The sequence below is a fragment of the Danio rerio genome, chromosome 13, assembly GCF_052040795.2.
Source record: "Danio rerio strain M-AB ecotype USA chromosome 13, GRCz13ab, whole genome shotgun sequence".
NCBI lineage: Eukaryota > Metazoa > Chordata > Actinopteri > Cypriniformes > Danionidae > Danio > Danio rerio.
In genome coordinates, this window is record NC_141033.1 from 48,776,961 (window position 1) to 48,796,123 (window position 19,163).

General features: G+C 34.6%; 1 long non-coding RNA gene across 1 annotated transcript in view; it reads left to right on the forward strand.

Moving 5' to 3' along the window:
- Positions 1-19,163, forward strand: part of LOC137487442 (uncharacterized) — a 112,642-nt gene that overhangs the window by 89,885 nt on the left and 3,594 nt on the right. The window contains exon 7 of the long non-coding RNA XR_015506392.1: positions 17,412-17,551. This is a non-coding gene — a long non-coding RNA (uncharacterized LOC137487442). The remainder of the gene's footprint in view (positions 1-17,411; positions 17,552-19,163) is intronic.

Genomic DNA, 19,163 nt, shown 5'->3' on the forward strand with positions numbered 1-19,163 from the left:
CGTGTGGAGTTCATGTTCTCCCCGTGCTTGCGTGGGTTTTCCCCGGGTCCTCCGGTTTCCTCCCACACTCCCAAAAACATGAAACTTAAGTAAATTGACTAAACCAAATTAGCACCAAATTTGATTCAATTCTGTCAGCAACGCATCACCTGAGCAACCCTCACGCAGCAGGAGGGAGGGGGGTTCTCGAGATCTACCCGAGCTCAAACTCCCCTCTCGCCCTGCAACAGGAGGGAGCCCCGGGCTCGAGGCTCTCATGAGCTTGGGGCTCTCTCCCGGGACAGCATGCCAAACTAGCTTATCAACAATCATCAGCTAAGTGTGAACTCTTGAAATACTCATAACCCACCCAAATTGAATGAAAAGTCACCTCGTTTATTTTTCCTTGTCCAATCAGTGTCAGTTCCTGGATTTTCAATATCATCTTCTGCGATACTTGTAGATATACACTACCTCACAAAAGTCTTAATAATAACTTGACTTCTAGTTGATCATGTTGATCTAGTTGATTGGTATCAGACATGGCTTATAAAAAGGGTTAAGGTTTATGAATTGCATTCATTTTACCAAAATAAAATATGATCATGTCTTTTTAGTTATTTAATTAGGACATAAAGCCTGACTTTTGATTAAGATTTTTTTGGATTCATCTCCAATGCCTCCATTGCATCATCTTACCCTAGACATGCTTAATAATGTTCATGTCTGGTGAGTGGGCTGGCCAATCCTGGAGCACCTTGACCTTCTTTGCTTTCAGGAACTTTAATGTGAAGGCTGAAATATGAGAAGAAGCGCTATCCAAATGTCTTGATAACTCAGGCTGTTGATGTTGCCATCCACTCTGCAGATCTCTCACACTGACTGCAACCCCAAACGATGATTATTCTTTCATCAAACTTGACTGATTTCTGTGAGAATCTTGGGTCCATGCAGGTTCCAATAGGTCTTCTGCAGTATTTGTGCTGACTGGGATGCAGTTCAGCAGATGATTCAGCTGAAATATCTATCTTCTAACACTTTTCCAAATGATCAACTAGAAGTCAAGTTATTATTTGTTGCTCTTACAACTGGGATCACTGACAGGACTTTTGTCTTTCTGCACACCAAAAAACCCTATAAGTACCTCCTTCAGATGGCCATAACTGACATTCTGCTCATATAATATGTGATGTGCTGTCAGACGGTTTTACTTGCTCACTTGCAGTGGACTTTGGTTCACCAGGTATGTATTTTAGGATCAATGTCTATTAAGAAATGCTACATTTTAACTAATTTTTCATTTTGTATTCGTGAGGGAGAACCATTTTGGCACATTATGATAAAAAATACAACCTTTAACTTGCATATTTAAAAGAGTTCAGTTGTGTGGGAAAACTGTGACCCTGGCAACGCTGTGCATGATAAACTCTGCACAAGCTGGAACATGACAGGTTTAAGTTCAGGTGGCGCATCATGCAGTCACACACAAATGCACTTACACCACATTGAAATCTCTCTCTCTCTCTCTCTCTCTCTCTCTCTCTCTCTCTCTCTCTCTCTCTCTCTCTCTCTCTCTCTCTCTCTCTCTCTCTCTCTCTCTCTCTCTCTCTCTCTCTCTCTCTCTCTCTCTCTCTCTCTCTCTCTCTCTCTCTCTGCTTGAATATTTGAACATTTAACCTGTCATTAAACACAGTCTTTCTCTCTCAGCCATGGTTTAGGAGTTAATCATTCAGCAGGTTGTTTGTCAGATATTCAGTGATCCATTATTATCTTGATACACTTGAACAGCGAGATTACAGTTCAACAGAGGCAACATGTACATGAACACTACACTACATGTGTAGTGTTTTATTTCACTTTAAATTAGTATTTATTCCAGGAGAATGCATTAAATTAATCAAAACTGACAGGTTGTCATTCATTCATTTTTCTTCGTCTTAGTTTAAATTTTCAGTTTTAGTGAACTTTGTGCTCCCTTCATAGTGTACTCAAATAATTTATGCCAGTTTGAACACAGCTGTAGGGTGGCACGGTGGCTCAGTGGTTCACGCTGTTACCTCACAGCAAGAAGGTCGCTGGTTCGAGCCTCAGCTGGGCCGGTTGTCATTTCTGTTTGAAGTTTGCATGTTCTCCCCATGTTAGTGTGGGTTTCCTCCGAGTGCTCTTGTTTCCCTCACAGTCCAAACACATACGCTATAGGTGAATTGAATGAACTAAATTGACTGTAGTGTGTGTGTGTGTGCGTGTGTTGGGGGGGGGTTTCCAGTGCTGGGTTGCAGCTTGAAGGGCATTCGATATTTAAAACATATGCTGGCATAGTTGGAGGTTCATTCCACTGTGGTAACCTTTGAAATAGAAACTAAGCCGAAGGAAAATGAATGGAGGGATGAATGAACACAGTTGTGGCTCATACGAAAAGCTATAGGTGACTTACAATCAGAAATCTCCGAAGCTTGTGAAAGCAAAAAAAAATATATATAAATATAGGATAACCTAAAAGTAAAGATAAATAAATAATAATAGTTTTTACATCATCATTTGACCATATATCTGATTTATAGGCTATATGAGATTAGCCTACGTGCTAGCTATTGTAAGTGGTTTTATGTTTTAGAATAGAATATGTAATATTCTTCATAATGTTTGTAAAATAAATTTAGGCTGTATATGTGCTGTTTACTTTAATATGGAAAACAAATGCATGTTTTTACCAAAACTAATACTGGATTAAAATAAAATAAAAATGTTTAAATGTGAATGTACGTACAGCAATATAATTTGTACAAAACTAAAAACAATAATAACTGAATGCGAATCTTCTCTAAAGAAGTTGTTACTCCGCTTTCTTTAGAGCGTCATTACAGATTTTTAACATTATAACTAAAATGGTACAAACGACGGATGTGTGACAGAACTTCTGTTCACTGTTCATTCGTTTTACAAATGATGCATTGTACTATGGTAGTTGAGATGTGAGTTATGTCTTGTTTGGAAAATACACTACCTGACAAACGTCTTGTCGCCTATCCAAGATTTAGGAACAACAATTAATAACTTGACTTCTAGATGATCATTTGGTATCAAAAGTGGCTTATATGAAAGCCTTTAGATTACGTTAGTGTTCTTGCAAGACTCCAAGAGTTCATTAAAAGTCTTTGAATTCATTTTCAATGCCTCCACCTTCACCTTACCCCAGACATGCTCAATAATGTTCATGTCTGGTGACTGGGCTGGCCAATCCTGGAGCACCTTGACCTTCTTTGCTTTCGGGAGCTTTAATGTGGAGGCTGAGTATGAGAAGGAGCGCTATCCTGCTGAAGAATTTGCCCTCTCCTGTGGTTAGTAATGTAATGGGCAGCACAAATGTCTTGATACCTCAGGCTGTTGATGTTGCCATCCCACTCTGCAGATCTCCTGCATGCCCCATACTGAATGTAACCCCAAACCATGATTTTTCCTTCACCTAACTTGACTGATTTATGTGTGAATCTTGGGTCCATGCGGGCTCTAATAGCTCTTCTGCAGTATTTGAGTTGATAGGGATGCAGTTCAACTGATGATTCATCGGAAAAATCTACCATCAACCACTTTTCCAAATGATCAACTAGAAGTCAAGTTATTATTTGTTGCTCTTACAACTGGGAAAGAGTTTTGTCAGGTAGAGTACATCCCAGATTGCACTCTTTAGCCAATGGTCAACACCATTTAGTTAGAACAATGCTATCCAACGTTATCCCGATTAGAGGCAATGCTGCCAATCAGCTCGGTGTATCCTGGCAATAATTTTAGAGGGGGCGTGGCTAAGCACAATTCTCTAAATCTGTCAAACTGACGTCATCATCTAGGATCTGCCATTCCAGAGCAGAAGCAAATGGTCAGATCTTGATGAAAGATTAACAAAACAAGTCGTTAAATTCAGTAGATTAACTAGCACAGATTAATTGTTCACCTCAAGACTAACAATGTGCTCAAGCAAAATAAACACTGTACATTTTGACCTTTAACCTTTCGACTGCTGCACATCTTGCATTAAGCCCTCCAGATGGGTCAGTTCACAGCATCTTGCATCATCAAAACGAACACATTGATTGAGTAGAAAATGTACAGTCTAGCTTCTGTTTCGCTGTGCTGCGCTGCTGTAACACTTCACAGACTGCCACACATATCAAAGAGTGTGAAGGGGATTTCCTCTTTCAGTGAACACGTCCCACTCTCTCTCTGTTTGAGTGACTCTGAGTGTGTGTGTGTGTGTTCACCTGAATCATTTGCATCAGTCAATGTTTCTGCCCTTCATCCTCCCTCTATTTTCTTTTCTCTAGATGATTTTTCTTGCATGATTTGACTCTAGTGGCTGAAATACCAATGGGGAAGTTTCTTGGGTTGTGTGTTGGTTGCCAGTCTAAGCTTACTGCGGGTTAGCGCTCTGTGTGGGAGAGAGAGAGGGCAATGAGGAAGTGACACACTGAGACGCTCTAAAATAACATGCTCATGTGGTGCCCATAAGTTTCAGCTCTTTTGCCATGAACGTCTGAAATTAGCAACTTCACTCAATGGTTTCCAAATTTAAACAGGAAAATCATGCACAATTCCACAGAACACCACACACACACACACTTATGCAATCACCAATATAAAGGCATTTAACATGAGGTTATTTTGAGTCATGCCTGTTTTACATTTATGGTGTACAAAAAAAAACAAAAACTCTGATTTGATACATTTTTAAAGTGCAGTTGGTTTGTACTGTGTAAGAGTAAATTAAATATTCATCAAAGGCGGCAACACCAAAGCTCCAAAATGCTAATTTATTAAATTAAAAAGGCTGACACAAAGCGTGAGCCACAGGGCTCTTCATCAGACAGTGTTCATCACAATCAGGTGCTACTTTTTGAACACTTCCGGATCACATGATATCCTATAGCGTAATAAAAGACACACACACACACACACACACACACACACACACACACACACACACACACACACACACACACACACACACACACACACACACACACACACATATATATAACGTGGGGCTAATAATTCTGACTTCAACTGTATATGTGCACACTTTTGCCAAATAAACTTAAGCAGAAACCAAAAAGGGATCTAAAGTTAACAATAAAACAGTGTTTGTTTTCATAAGCTTTTTGTTATAAAAAAAAAAAAAGACATTTAGCTTTGGGGTTTGTAAAATATTTTCATGTTTTTAAATGAGTAATTATGCTATTAGATAAAAATGTTGTACTATTATAAAATATAAGTACAATTTAAAATAAATTGTAATACTATTTTTAGTTTTTATTGTAATTGTACAATAAATTGCTGTTACATTGTGACGCCTTATGGATTTTCACTTTAGATACATCGTCTCCAAAAGGGTCAAACAAGGATTTTGACATCCGTCCTTTTCTTTAATAATTCTTTAATGTTGAATTAGGTGTTTGGGTAGAAGTTTTTTTATTTTTATTTATTTTTTGACTACATTACATTACATGACTACATTGTTCATTTTGTTGTATCCTGGTACATTCTGTTTTAATCAGTTTTTTTATGTTTTGTGATGCAATATTATGGTTTATTTCTGTATTTTCACTTGAAATTTCTAAGCTATAGAGATAGAGAGATAGATCACATATAGATGACATCATGCTAAGATCACAAAGCATTAAAGTCTCTATAGGACACACATATGTATATGCCTTTGTCCATAAGGGACTATGGTGTCATAAAGATAATTGATGAACATGTATGATATTTCATAATTAATTTAGAAAAGTACATTTCTAAAGTCATTTTAGAAATGAGGCGAGGAGAAATACCACAAAAGTCTCAAAAAATATATTTAGCATTATTATGATTTCACAAGAATCACATGACACTAAAAACTGCTATAAAAATGCTGAAAATACAGATTTGAATGAAAGGAAATGCATTTTAAAATAATTAAATGTGGTTGTCAGGATGTTCTCCCAGTGTTGGCATGGGTGTCCTCTGGGTGCTCAGGTTTCCCCCACAGTCCCGAGACATGCGCTATAGGTGAATTGAAATAGCAAAATTGGCCGTAGTGTATGAGTGTGTATGTTTCCCAGTACTGGGTTGCAGCTGGAAGTGCATTCGCTGTGTAAAACATATGTTGGATAAGTTGGTGATTCATTCCAGTGTGACGACCCCAGATAAATAAAAAAGACTAAGCCTAAGGAAAATGAATAAATGAATATTAAAATATAACAATTTATTTAGAAATTGAGATAATATAATATAAATATATTACAATTACAATAAAAAATTAGTAAAATGTAAAAATTGTTTTAAATTGTACTTATATTTCATAATTTTCATAAATACTTCCTTAAAAAAAGGAAAATATCTTACAAACCCCAAAGCTTAGTGTATTTTTTAATAATAAAAAGCTTGTGAAAACAAAGACAATTTGTTATTGTTGACTTCAGATCACTTTGTGTTTTCTGCTTATGTTTATTCGGCAAAAGTGTGCACATATAGATCACAATGACATCATACAAAAATCACAAAGCATTATAGTCTCTAGAACACACACACACACACAAACAGAGAGATTTGGGGAACAGCAGGATTAGGGCACTTGGGTGGTTGTTTTCTTTAGCAAAGACACAGTTAGTCTCACATCCAATCAAAGCTCTCGAATCCCCTGCTGTTTGCATTGTCTACTATATGACATCATTGCATACCTGTGCTGTCATTGGCTGGTTATGCTGAATTTGCTGACCGGCTACAGAAATCACAGGTGGTGACATCATCAGCTGGAGCTCAACCAATAATGATGACACTTACAAAGAGAAGAAAAACATCCTACTCGGTAACACTAATACACACACACTCGCACACAATATCTATTGTGTCCATTTTTTTTTGTGTTCTCACTCCAGTGCTGATCAAAACTGCCTTCTTCAATGAATCACAAATTATTATATTTTGTAGACTATTACGTTTATTTTTTTCAGTTTATTTTTCCAATAGGGATTTTTAAAGGTCTTTGTTGACGTGTTGTAAGCCATGAACCAAACCAACAACTATGATGAATCACTGCATTAAACACTTTTAATTGAGCAAATGAAAATCAGACAAGAACTTTAATAAACAAACAGCAACTACAAATCCCAAAAAAGCATTTTAATTTATAGTTATTTATATGCAAAGAGACAATATGTTTTAAATATATTGGGAAATTAAACGATTTACATATAAAAATATTAAAGTATTTTGACATCATTCAGCATGCTTCAGGAGAGGGAGGAGCTAAAAAAAATCATTTGGCTTGCCTCCTGATTGGTGGAAGTTTCTGTATAGCATCATGGATAATGTAGTTTTTATATATATATTTATACAACAGTTCTGTCTGAATCTCGAATCTGATTGGCTGATAGCCATGATATATTTAAGTAATATCAGCATGCGTACAGCCTCTTTACCCTTTGTGTATTACTCCGCCCACATATAGACAGCAACAAGCAGAGAGACGCTACAGTTTGACAAATATTACTGCTATTAGACAACAAAATGTACTTTTGAGGGGTTTTAGTCGAGAATGTAGTTGTTTAGATTGCAACTATGCAGTTTATTTGCAAGAATAGTGCCTTTTATTTAAAACATTTACAATTTCTGAGAAAAAGCTTGTCGGCGACAGTTGACAGTTGTTTTCTATCCACAAGATGGCGCCAGAACCGCATAATAAGCCCTTATCCCGCAAATCGCAAACATCCCGTTTTTAGTTCTTTCTAAAAAAAACTCCTGTAATTTCACCCACCCCCCTCTTTGGTACAGTCTGTAAACTAAACACCCCCGGTTTGTCAACTTTGTTAAGACCCGATCGAAGCGGCCGCCCAAAACCCGCTGCATCCTATCCCGGTTCTCAACCTCACCCCCGAACGACCTCTTGCCAACGCACGCCTCCCACCAGTGCTGATATACAGCCATATCACACTGCTACTCGTGTAATATTGCTCATATATATTATTTGTTATTATTTTTCAAATATCTCCCAAGTGATGTTTAACAGCGCATTTTCACAATATTTCTTATTATATATTTCTTCTGGTGTGTGTATATATATACACACACACACACACACACACACACACACACACACACACACACACAGTTAAAGTCAGAATTTTTAAACCCCCTGAATTATTAGCCCCCTTGTTTATTTTCTTCCCCAATTTCAGTTTAATGGGAAGATTTTTTCACCACATTTCTAAACACAATTTTAATAACTAATTTCTAATAACTGATTTATTTTATCTTTACCATGATGACAATAAACAATATTTGACTAGATATTTTTCAAGACACTTCTATACAGCTTAAAGTGACATTTCAAGGCTTAACTGGGTTAATTAGGCAAGTAATTGTATATCGATGGTTTGTTCTGTAGACTATCGGAAAAAATATATAGCTTAAATGGGCTTTTAATACTTTTTTATTCAAAACTGCTTTATTTTAGCCGATATAAGACTTTCAAATAAGACTTTCTACAGAGGAAAAAAATATTATGAGACATACTGTGAAAATTTCCTTGCTCTGTTAAACATCATTTGGGAAATAATTCTAATAATTTAAACATGATTTGGGAAATATTTTTGCTAATAATACAGACTTCAACTGTGTGTGTATATATATATATATATATATATATATATATATATATATATATATATATATATATATATATATATATATAGTTCCTCAAATAATTTCTCAAATGATGTTTAACAGATTAGAACATTAGGAAGTTTTTACATTATGTCTGATAATATATTTAATTTCAGCTAGAATTAAAGCAGATTTTACTGTTTTAAAAACATTTTAAGGTCAATATTATTAGCCCCTTTATGCCCTTTATATATTTTTTTCGATTGTTGTTCATATTTATATTTTTGTGTATGGTACAGTGCAGCCTTCACACGGTCACATAGCCCTCGCCTTGGCTGACGCTTACACTGATGTGCCTGTTTGGGGGTAGGAAGTTAGGACGAGCATGAGTACTGCTCAGAGCCGCAAGCCTGATTGAGGAGCTCCAGATGGAAACTTTTGTTTTGTGTTCGCCTTATTTCTAAAGTTGTTGTACGTCCACCAGTTTCTGCCTCTGAATCAGTAAGTTTTCGCTTCTTGTAGCGTTCAGAAAAAAAAAAAAAAAACACCAGTGAGGATACTTGACATAAAAACCAACTGCCAGCTAACGTTTCAGCAGTGTTATTGCAGATCAACACAAACAGCACGCAGAAATGCACGACCACATGCAAGGCTTGCACCGTGGGACACGCCAGTCACTTGGCGCAGAAGTATAAATCAGCCTTAAGCCTTTAAATGACACTTGGAGCTGAATACTAGTATCCTGCAAATATATAATTTTTATATCACCATGGTGAAGATAAAATAAATCAGTTATTAGATATTAATTTATTGTTTTATTGATTATCAGTTACTATTAAAAATCTGTTTCCCTATGGAGAAAATTATTATTTTTTTATTTACTTACAAAGTGTTTCACTGTATGAAGTGCTGTTGAAAAATATATAGAAATATAATCAATTTAAGTATGTTTTTTTTTTCTGAAGCCATATGTTTATCTACTGGCTTTGTATGAGGATCAGCAAGCAAAATGAGTTGTTTTGCGAGTCTGCTTCCCAGTTTGATTTGCTGTCATGTTAAGTTTAAACTCGGCTTGGTGTGGATGTATTTTGTGAGTGATTGAAGAGTTTAGAAAGGAAAGGCCATTTTAATGACAGTGATGCATGTCAGCGTTTGTTTTATACACTGTTCCCGCTCTTAAAACTTTGATGAAAGTGAAATGTTGATTCCTCATTTTAATCGCTGTATGGTTTAGAGACAGATTAAGCTGTCCGTGTTCCAGATGGACTCCTCTAGCAGATCAACTTCCCCTTCCTTTCCTTGCAGTATCACATTGTCTTTCTGTCTGTCTGGATAGTTCTTCTTTCTGTAAGTGAGAGAGAAACAGAGAAAGAGAGAGAGAGAGAGGCAGATATAGGCAGATAAATATAGATATAAATGCGATAAATCGATTAAAAGTGACAGTACTGACATTTAATTTTTACAGAATATAGTTGATTCTCTTGAAGGTCTTACTTAAATGACATTTAATTAGATTATTTTATAGCAATACAAAAAATATTAAAAGACTACTCAAAAGTTCTCAGTTTCTCTCAAATTACTGGGTTTATTGGGTGTTGTTTTTTTCTATTGTAAGTCTTTAAAGGTCATATAGACCAAATTTCAAGTCAGAAAATAGTAATTTATTGCATTTCTTCACCAAATTAGGTCAATTGTTCAGAATAATAATAGCTTTTGTTTGTGTGATTTGAAAATCAGTGTTAATCCAACAAATATGGGATTCTACGGATAGTTCACCTCAAAAATTTTATTTCTGTCATCACTTAAACAAGTTTAAGTGGTTTATATTCATTTTAAGACAAGACGATTCCAACGATTTAAAGGGATAGTAAATTAACAGGAAATTTTCATTCTTGGGTGAACTCTCCCTTTTTTATTCTTCGTTAAAGCTATAGTTCACTCAAAAATATCATGTTAATTTACTCACTATTTTCCACCCCTCAAGTGATTATAAAGCTCTATGAGTTTTTTTTTCTCCTGTTGAAACCTTTAAGCATTGACTCTCATACTAGGAGAAAAAAACATTTACAATAAAATTCAACGCTTAATGGTTTCCAGCTTTCTTTTTGCAAATCGATATATACAGAAGAGCATCTCTGAATGCACAACACGTTGAACCTTGAGGCAGATGGGCTACAGCAGCAGAAGACCACACCGGGTGCCGCTCCTGTCAGCTAAGAACTTGAAACTGAGGCTACAATTAGCACACGCTCACCAAAATTGGACAATAGAAGATTGGAGAAACGTTGCCTGGTCTGATGAGTCTCGATTTCTGCTGTGACATTCAGATGGTAGGGTCAGAATTTGGCATCAACAAAATGAAAGCATGGATCCATCCTGCCTTGTATCAACAGTTCAGGCTGCTGGTGGTGGTGTAATGATGTGGGGGATATTTACTTAGCACACTTTGGGCCCATTAGTACTAATTGAGCAAGACCAAAGCCTACCTGAGTATTGTTGCTGACCACGTTTATCCCTTTATGACCACAGTTTACCCATCTTCTGATGGCAACTTCCAGCAGGATAACACACCATGTCAGTGCGAATCATCTCAGACTGGTTTCTTGAACATGACAATGAGTTCACTGTACTCAAATGACCTCCACAATTACCAGATGTCAATCCATTAGAGCACCTATGGGATGTGGTCGAATGTGAGATTCGCATCATGGATGTGCAGCCGACAAATCTGCAGCAGCTGCGTGATGCTATCATGTCAATATAGAGCAAAATCTCTGAGGAATATTTCCAGTACCTTGTTCAATCTACGCCACAAAGGATTAAGGCAGGTCTGAAGGCAAAAAGGGGTCCAACCTGGTACTAGAATGGTGTATCTAATAAAGTGGCCGGTGAGTGTATATTGTTTTGTGTCTGCATTGTAAATGTTTGTTTGGCCTTATGCAGTTTTGATAGCAGTGCAGGTGTTTCAGAGTCGATCTTTCCCACACTGATAGCACTCTTGGCTGAAGCCTCTCGACAGCTCGGCGCACTCACCCAGAGCAAGGAATTGATGTCAATAAATAATGTTCAGTCATTTTTAAAACATGGCCGTGTCATGGCGTATAGTGCACTGAAAATGAGGATTGAGAGCGTAAGGCTTCAGGCTCAAACAGAACTGGGACTTTGAGCCTCTGCCAAGAAAAACTGGCATTCGCTTGTTTGCTTTCACTTCTTCTTTCTGTCTGATGCTGATACAGCCACCCCAGAAAAACTATTTGAGGCTTCTACTTTTTTCAAACCTGAGCTGTTTGATCATTTGATACACAGCAAGCAGTTTATCTTAGATTAAATTAAGTTATAAATCGCATTGTTGTTCACTGATAATTGCCCCTTATGCAGCAAACTTCGGTTGTGTTTGGATCAAATAATAAATTAAATTAACTGGTTAAAATAAATTAAACAAATTCCAATTTGTGTAGCAATATCTAACAGTAATGTAAATGTATTTACATAGTAGTTTTAATATCACAAAATCTATTGATTCACAATCTATTAAAAATCTATTGAAAAAAAATATTTATATATTTTTTAGATCTTATTTATATATTTATGAATATATACATTTATATTATTTTAATAATACATGTATATAAAATGTATATATACAATTTTAAATGAGAGTGCTTATTTAAATATTTATATAATATTATAATATATATATATATATATATATATATATATATATATATATATATATATATATATAAATATATATATATATATATATATATATATATATATATATATATATATATATATATATATATATATATATATATATATATATGTTATAAATTTACCTTAAATTTTTAAGCTGACTAAAATTCACTTTGAGACCATTGAGTGTTTATTATGTTAAACTGACTTAAAACAGCCAGCGTAACTTAGAAAATTTAGTTAGCTCATGTTTAACACACACACACACACACACACACACACACACACACACTGTATATTGTTATATATATATTGTTATATAGAGTTGAAGTCAGAATTATTAGCCTCCCTTTGAATTTTTTTCTTGTTTAAATATTTCCCAAATGAGGTTAACCGAACAAAGAAAATTTTCACAGTATGTCTGGTAATATTTTTTCTTCTGGAGAAAGTCTTATTTGTTTTATTTTGGCTAGAATAAAAGCAATTTTTAATATTTTAAAAGACATTTAAGGGTTAAAACTATTAGCCACTTTAGGCTATATATATTTTTTTCGTCTACAGCAGTGGTTCTCAAAATGAGGGTCGGGACCCCCTGAGGGGTCGCAGGACAATGAAGGGGGGTCGCCTGGTGATTTCAGAATCTTTGGATTGGAGAAACTAAATTGGCCGTAGTGTATGTGTATGAATGAGTGTGTATAGATGTTTACCTGTACTGGGTTGCAGGTGTAAAGACATCTGCTGCTGCTGCAAAAAAAAAAAAATGCTGGAATAATTGGTGGTTCATTCCGCTGTGGCGACCTCTGATGAATAAAGGGACTGAGCTGAAGGAAAATGAATGAATAAATGAATGAGTGATGAATCTGATTCAACTTTAAAAAATTAAGACAACCAGAATGTTTTATTTACAGTACAATGACTCTTATTTGTTGATATTTTAATAGATATATTTATATTATATCTAATTATATCTTTATGTCCTAAAGAAGTTGTATATTTATTTTGAACACTGATAATGCCAAAAATCTGCATATTACTACGATTTCTGAAGTATTATGTTCAATTTTAATCCCTTAATTGATTGAATAGATTAAACCAAAGTTTTTTTTTTATCAAAGTTTATTATTTAATGCAGTGAAATTCATACATTTTAAAGTATCTGACTTCCAAATACTTTTTTGTGACTATTAAACAGTGCTTGCCTTCCCTTAATATGATAATGAGCAATAAATCAAGGTGAGCGTGAAACATGGCAGTAGCAGGGCATTGTGGGATTGTATATTTGACTCTTTTTTTTTGCTATCAGTCACCGTGTCTGCGGCTGTGATAATGTTTTCAGCAGGCACACAGAGTGATGGAGGAGATGCAGGAATGTATCTGGCTTGTATCTGCTGTGATGCCGGATGACTGTGTTTATGAGACCCGTCTGGATCAGAGACGGCAGAAAAACCTCTGTCAGAAACTGCTCACAATCATACAAACTAGAGAGCGTTTAGAGGTTAAACCTAGAATTAAGGTACATTGAACTAAAGTCAGAATTAATATCCCTGTATATTTTTTTTCCCTCCAATTTCTGTTTAACGGATTTAAGTTTTTTTCCAACTCATTTCTAAACATAATAGTTTTAATAACTCATCTCTAATAACTGATTTATTTTATCTTTGCCTTAACGACAGGACATCATATTTGACTATATTTTTAAGACACTAGTATTCAGCTTAGTGACATTTAAAGGCTTAACTAGGTTACTTAGGCAAGGTGTTGAAATATTCAAGTCATTGTATCGATGGTTTGTTCGGTAAACAAATGAAAAAAAAAATGCTTAAGGGGGCTAATAATTTGCACCCTAAAATGTAAAAAAATAAATAAATAAAAACTGCTTTTATTCTAGCCAAAATAAAACAAATCAGACTTTCTCCAGAAGAAAAAAATATTATAGAAAATACTGTGAAGAATTCCCTGACCTGTTAAACATCATTTGTAACATTTCATACATCGAAACTACACTGTAAAAATCCACATTGTCGATTTGTGTCGGGATAACATGAAGGAATTAAGTTAACTTATTTTTATTATTATTATTATTATTTTTTTTTTACAAATTTAAGTGGATAAAACATGAATCAATTAGGTTGTCCAACAGCTCAAGAATTCATCTTATTTTATATAAGTACTTTAAAAAACTGTTTTTTGCTGTTTGTTCTGAGCACACTGTAAAAAAAGTCTTACTGCCTTAAACTTTTAGTTGAATCAAATTATATTTTTCAAGTCATCCCAACTTACATCAGTTAAATTTGTAATATGAAAAATGTTGTATTTTTTTTCATGTTTAGCCAAAGTGTAATAAAAAGCATACAATTAGTGCACAACAATTGGCGCCCATAAAGAAATATGATATGTAAAAATAAATGCAAAGTTAATATATGACAATATTTCATGATAATAAAAGATTTTGTAATATTGCATTTACATGTATATATATACATATATGTATACAGTTGAAGTCAGAATTATTAGCCCCCCTGAATTATTAGCCCCCTGTTTATTTTTTTTCCCCAATTTCTGTTTAATGTAGGGAAGATTGTTTCATCACATTTCTAAGCATAATAGTTTTAATAACTCATTTCTAATAACTGATTTATTTTATCTTTGCCATGATGACAGTAAATAATATTTTACTTGATATTTTTCAAGACACTTCTATACAGCTGAAAGTGACATTTAAAGGCTTAACTAGGTTAATAAGGTGAACTAGACAGGTTAGGGTAATTAGGCAAGTTATTGTATAACGATGGTTTGTTCTGTAGGTTATTGAAAAAAAAATGCTTAAAGGGGCTAATTATTTTGTCCCAAAAATGGTTTAGAAAAAAAAAAACTATAATGTAAATGTATATGTATGTATATGTAACTATAATTAAAAAAAAAAAATTATATATATATATATATATATATATATATATATATATATATATATATATATATATATATATATATATATATATAATGATTTAATGTACAAATATTGTATGTTAAAATATTATATCTATAATTTTATATACAAGTTTTATATCAGTATCAAGCATTATACATAATATTTAAACAAGTCATCTCAACTTGCGTCAGTTAAACTTTGTATAAACCAATTAACTATTTACAATAAGTTAAAGTGACAGCAGTTTTTGTTTTGATAGCTTTTTGTCACACAATATTTTTACAGTGTATGTTGAGGAGTAAATCTTTAAATATATGAGCAATTGCTTGCATTATTATTACATTTACTCTCAATAAATTTCTTTTAACAAGAAATTGTGTAAAACTTGATCACGTTTTTTTTTCTTTTAAAACATATTCAAGTTTTTTTCAACATTAAGAATGATAAAAATGATAATGACAAATAAAATAGAATATCAAAATTATTTATATTATAATTTTATAAAGATTTTGAGTAATGACAAAATATTCAGCCTTGAATCACAGGAATAATTCATATTTTGCAGTATGTTCGCATAGAAAAGTTATTTTTAGTTTTGATAGTATTTTATAACTTTTTTCATCAATTCAATTCAGTCTTGCCTTTTATTGTCAGTTTAAAACAATTATATCTAATTATATTATATTTAAATATGTTATAATCATACATAACATACTAATATAATTTTTTTGAATTTGCCGAAAAAAAATTCTTGGTTAATTGTTTTTTACTTTAGTGACAGTATATGGTTTAATTTAGTTCAGAGAATCATATTTTTTCAGCAGAGAAATTCAACAAGTTCTTTAAAAAACCTGCTCCTAATATAACTATGATGATCCTAATTTATCAAGCTAGAAAAATGTATCCAACATTATAATCCAATTTGCCAAAATCATTACAAAATGATGCAAAAAGGCTCAGTTGGACCTCAGAGCAAAGATTCTGTGATTCATCCACATAACATTTATGAGTCATTCAATCATTTTCCCTCAGTCCCTTTATTATCACAGATAAATAGCACAGCGGAATGAACCACCAACTATTCCAGCATATGTTTTACACAGCCGATGCCCTTCCAGCTGCAACCCAGTACTGGGAAACATCCATACACACTCATTCACACACACATACACTACAGCCAATTTAGATTATTCAATTCATCTATAGCGCATGTGTTTGGACTGTGGAGGAAACCTCAGCTCCCGGACGAAACCCACGCCACTACGGGGAGAACATGCACACTCCACACTGATCCAACTGATCCAGCCGGCACTTAAACCAGCAACCTTCTTGCTGTGAGGCAACAGTGCTAACCACTGAGCCACCCATAAGAGTCATTTAAATGAATCAAACATCCACAAAAAAGGGAAACACCAAGATTTTTTTTGTTTGTTTCAGTTCACTAATCTGTATGCACATCATCATGTGACATAAAAACAGCAATGCAGCATTTTTATTTGACCAGAACTCATTTTATACTGAAAAACCTTCAGTATTTTAAAAGCAGCACTTTAAATTATTGGCTATCAAACACAATTCCTCACACTAATAATAGAACTACTCCAGATTTATTTGCCCTGTCCTATAATGTCATAAAGTGTCATAAATTGTGACAGATTCATATCTAGATGGACTGAAGTGCATGTGTGCGCGCACACACACACACACACACACACACACACACACACACACACACACCAAAGGACAATACTTCTGCTTTTTCTTTCAGTTGTGTTTATGCTGAATCGCTGTTCCTTACACACACACACACACACACACACACACACACACACACACACACACACACACACACACACACACACACACACACACACACACACACACACACACACACACACACACACACTTTTCAAGCCTTAAATGGATCTCGGTGTAAACCTGAGCTCTTAAATGTTTTCACTCAATTACAACCAAGGACATTTGCTGAATCGCTATTGAGGTTAACTGTCCGTCCTAGATACCCTCATACTTTAGATCTGCTTTAATACCACATACTGCATTTGATTTTAAACCACTTACTTCAAGGCAATAAAAAAGTATGTTCTATCATGAAATATGGATGCTATTTACATTATGCTGTTCATTTACATGTTTTCTTCATTTTTTTGAGGATCTGAAAACATCAATTTGGGCAGTTCGAGCCTCGGCTGGGTCAGCTGACATTCCTGTGTGGAGTTTGCATGTACCCGCCATGTTTGCGTGCGTTTCCTCCATTTGCTCTGGTTTCCCCAGCAAGTCCAAAGACATGTGGTATAGATGAATTGTGTAGGCTTAATTGCCCATATGTATGTGTGTAAATGTGTGTTTGGATGTTTCCCAGAGATGGGTTGCAGCTGGAAGGGCATCCTATACGTAAAACATATGCTGGATAAGTTGGCGGTTCATTACGCTGTGGCGACCCCAGATTAATAAAGGGACTAAGCCGAAAAGAAAATGACTGAATGAATGAAAACATCAACTTTTGAAAAATGGGTGTCATGATACAATCATCGTCTCTTTAAAAATTACAATTTTTGTTTTGTCTGTTATTGTGAGTACTGCAATGTAAAATCAATGACTTAAAAGAGAGTAAACCAGTTGCTTTTAAAGCAATTAGTCGACTTTAAAAAGTGTGTAAACCTGTTTTAAAACTGATTAGTTGACTTTACTCCAAAAATTGAGTAAACCAGTTGCTTTTAAAGGGATTTGTTGACTTTACTCAAGAAAAGTGAGTAAATCAGTTGCTTTTAAAGCGAGAAGTTGACTTTACTCAAGAAAAGTGAGTAAACCGGTTTCTTATAAAACAATTAGTTGACTTTACTCAAGAAAAGTGAGTAAACCAGTTGCTTTTAAAGTGAGTAGTTGACTTTACTCAAGAAAAGGGAGTAAACCAGTTGCTTTTAAAACGATTAATTGACTTTACTGAATAAAAGTGAGTAAACCAGTTGTTTTTAAAGCGATTAGTTAACAAAAAAATGTGTAAACCTGTTGTTTTTAAAGCGATTAGTTGACTTTCATTCATTCATTTTCTTGTCGGGTTAGTCCCTTTATTAATCTGGGGTCGCCACAGCAGAATGAACCGCCAACTTATCCAGCAAGTTTTTACGCAGCGGATACCCTTCCAGCCGCAACCCATCTCAGGGAAAGATTAATTGACTTTACTCAAGAAAAGTAAGTAAGCCAGTTACTTTCAAAGCAATTAGTCGACTTAATAAAAGTGAGTAAACCAGTTGCTTTTAAAGCAATTAATTGACTTTACTGTATAAGAGTAAACCCGTTGTTTTTAAAGCGATTAGTTGACTTTACTCAAGAAAAGTGAGTAAAGCAGTTGTTTTAGTGATTAGTTAACTTTACAAAATATGTAAACCTGTTATTTTAAAAATGGATTAGTTGACTTTACTCAAGAAAAGGGAGTAAACCAGTTGCTTTTAAAGCGATTAGCTGACTTCACTTAAAAAAGTGAGTAAACCAGATATAAATAACTAACTAATATAGTAATTAATATTACTTATTTAGCCTGTTAGCTCTGTATCTTTAACACAGTCATAGTGGTCTTTTCTTCGCCTGTCTGTCTTTGATGCTCTTTGCATGTTTGTCTTCAGACTTCATGATTTCATCCACTCCCCCGGCGCTGCTCAAATCCCTCCGCACTTTAACAGAAATGCACCGCTGCAGTAAATCACTCAGTACAGCCTAGCTCACTCTGCCAGATCTGTGTGTGTGTGTAATGTGGATAGAGAATTCCCGATGAGGCGATCCCAGTCCCTCACCGCATCAACATTAGCTTCACCACTGACGGCATTATTTTGCCATTATTTCAACATGCAGCCGGAGAGTTAAACAGTCTTATTCCTCAACTTTATCGACGTTTAGATTAAGAATG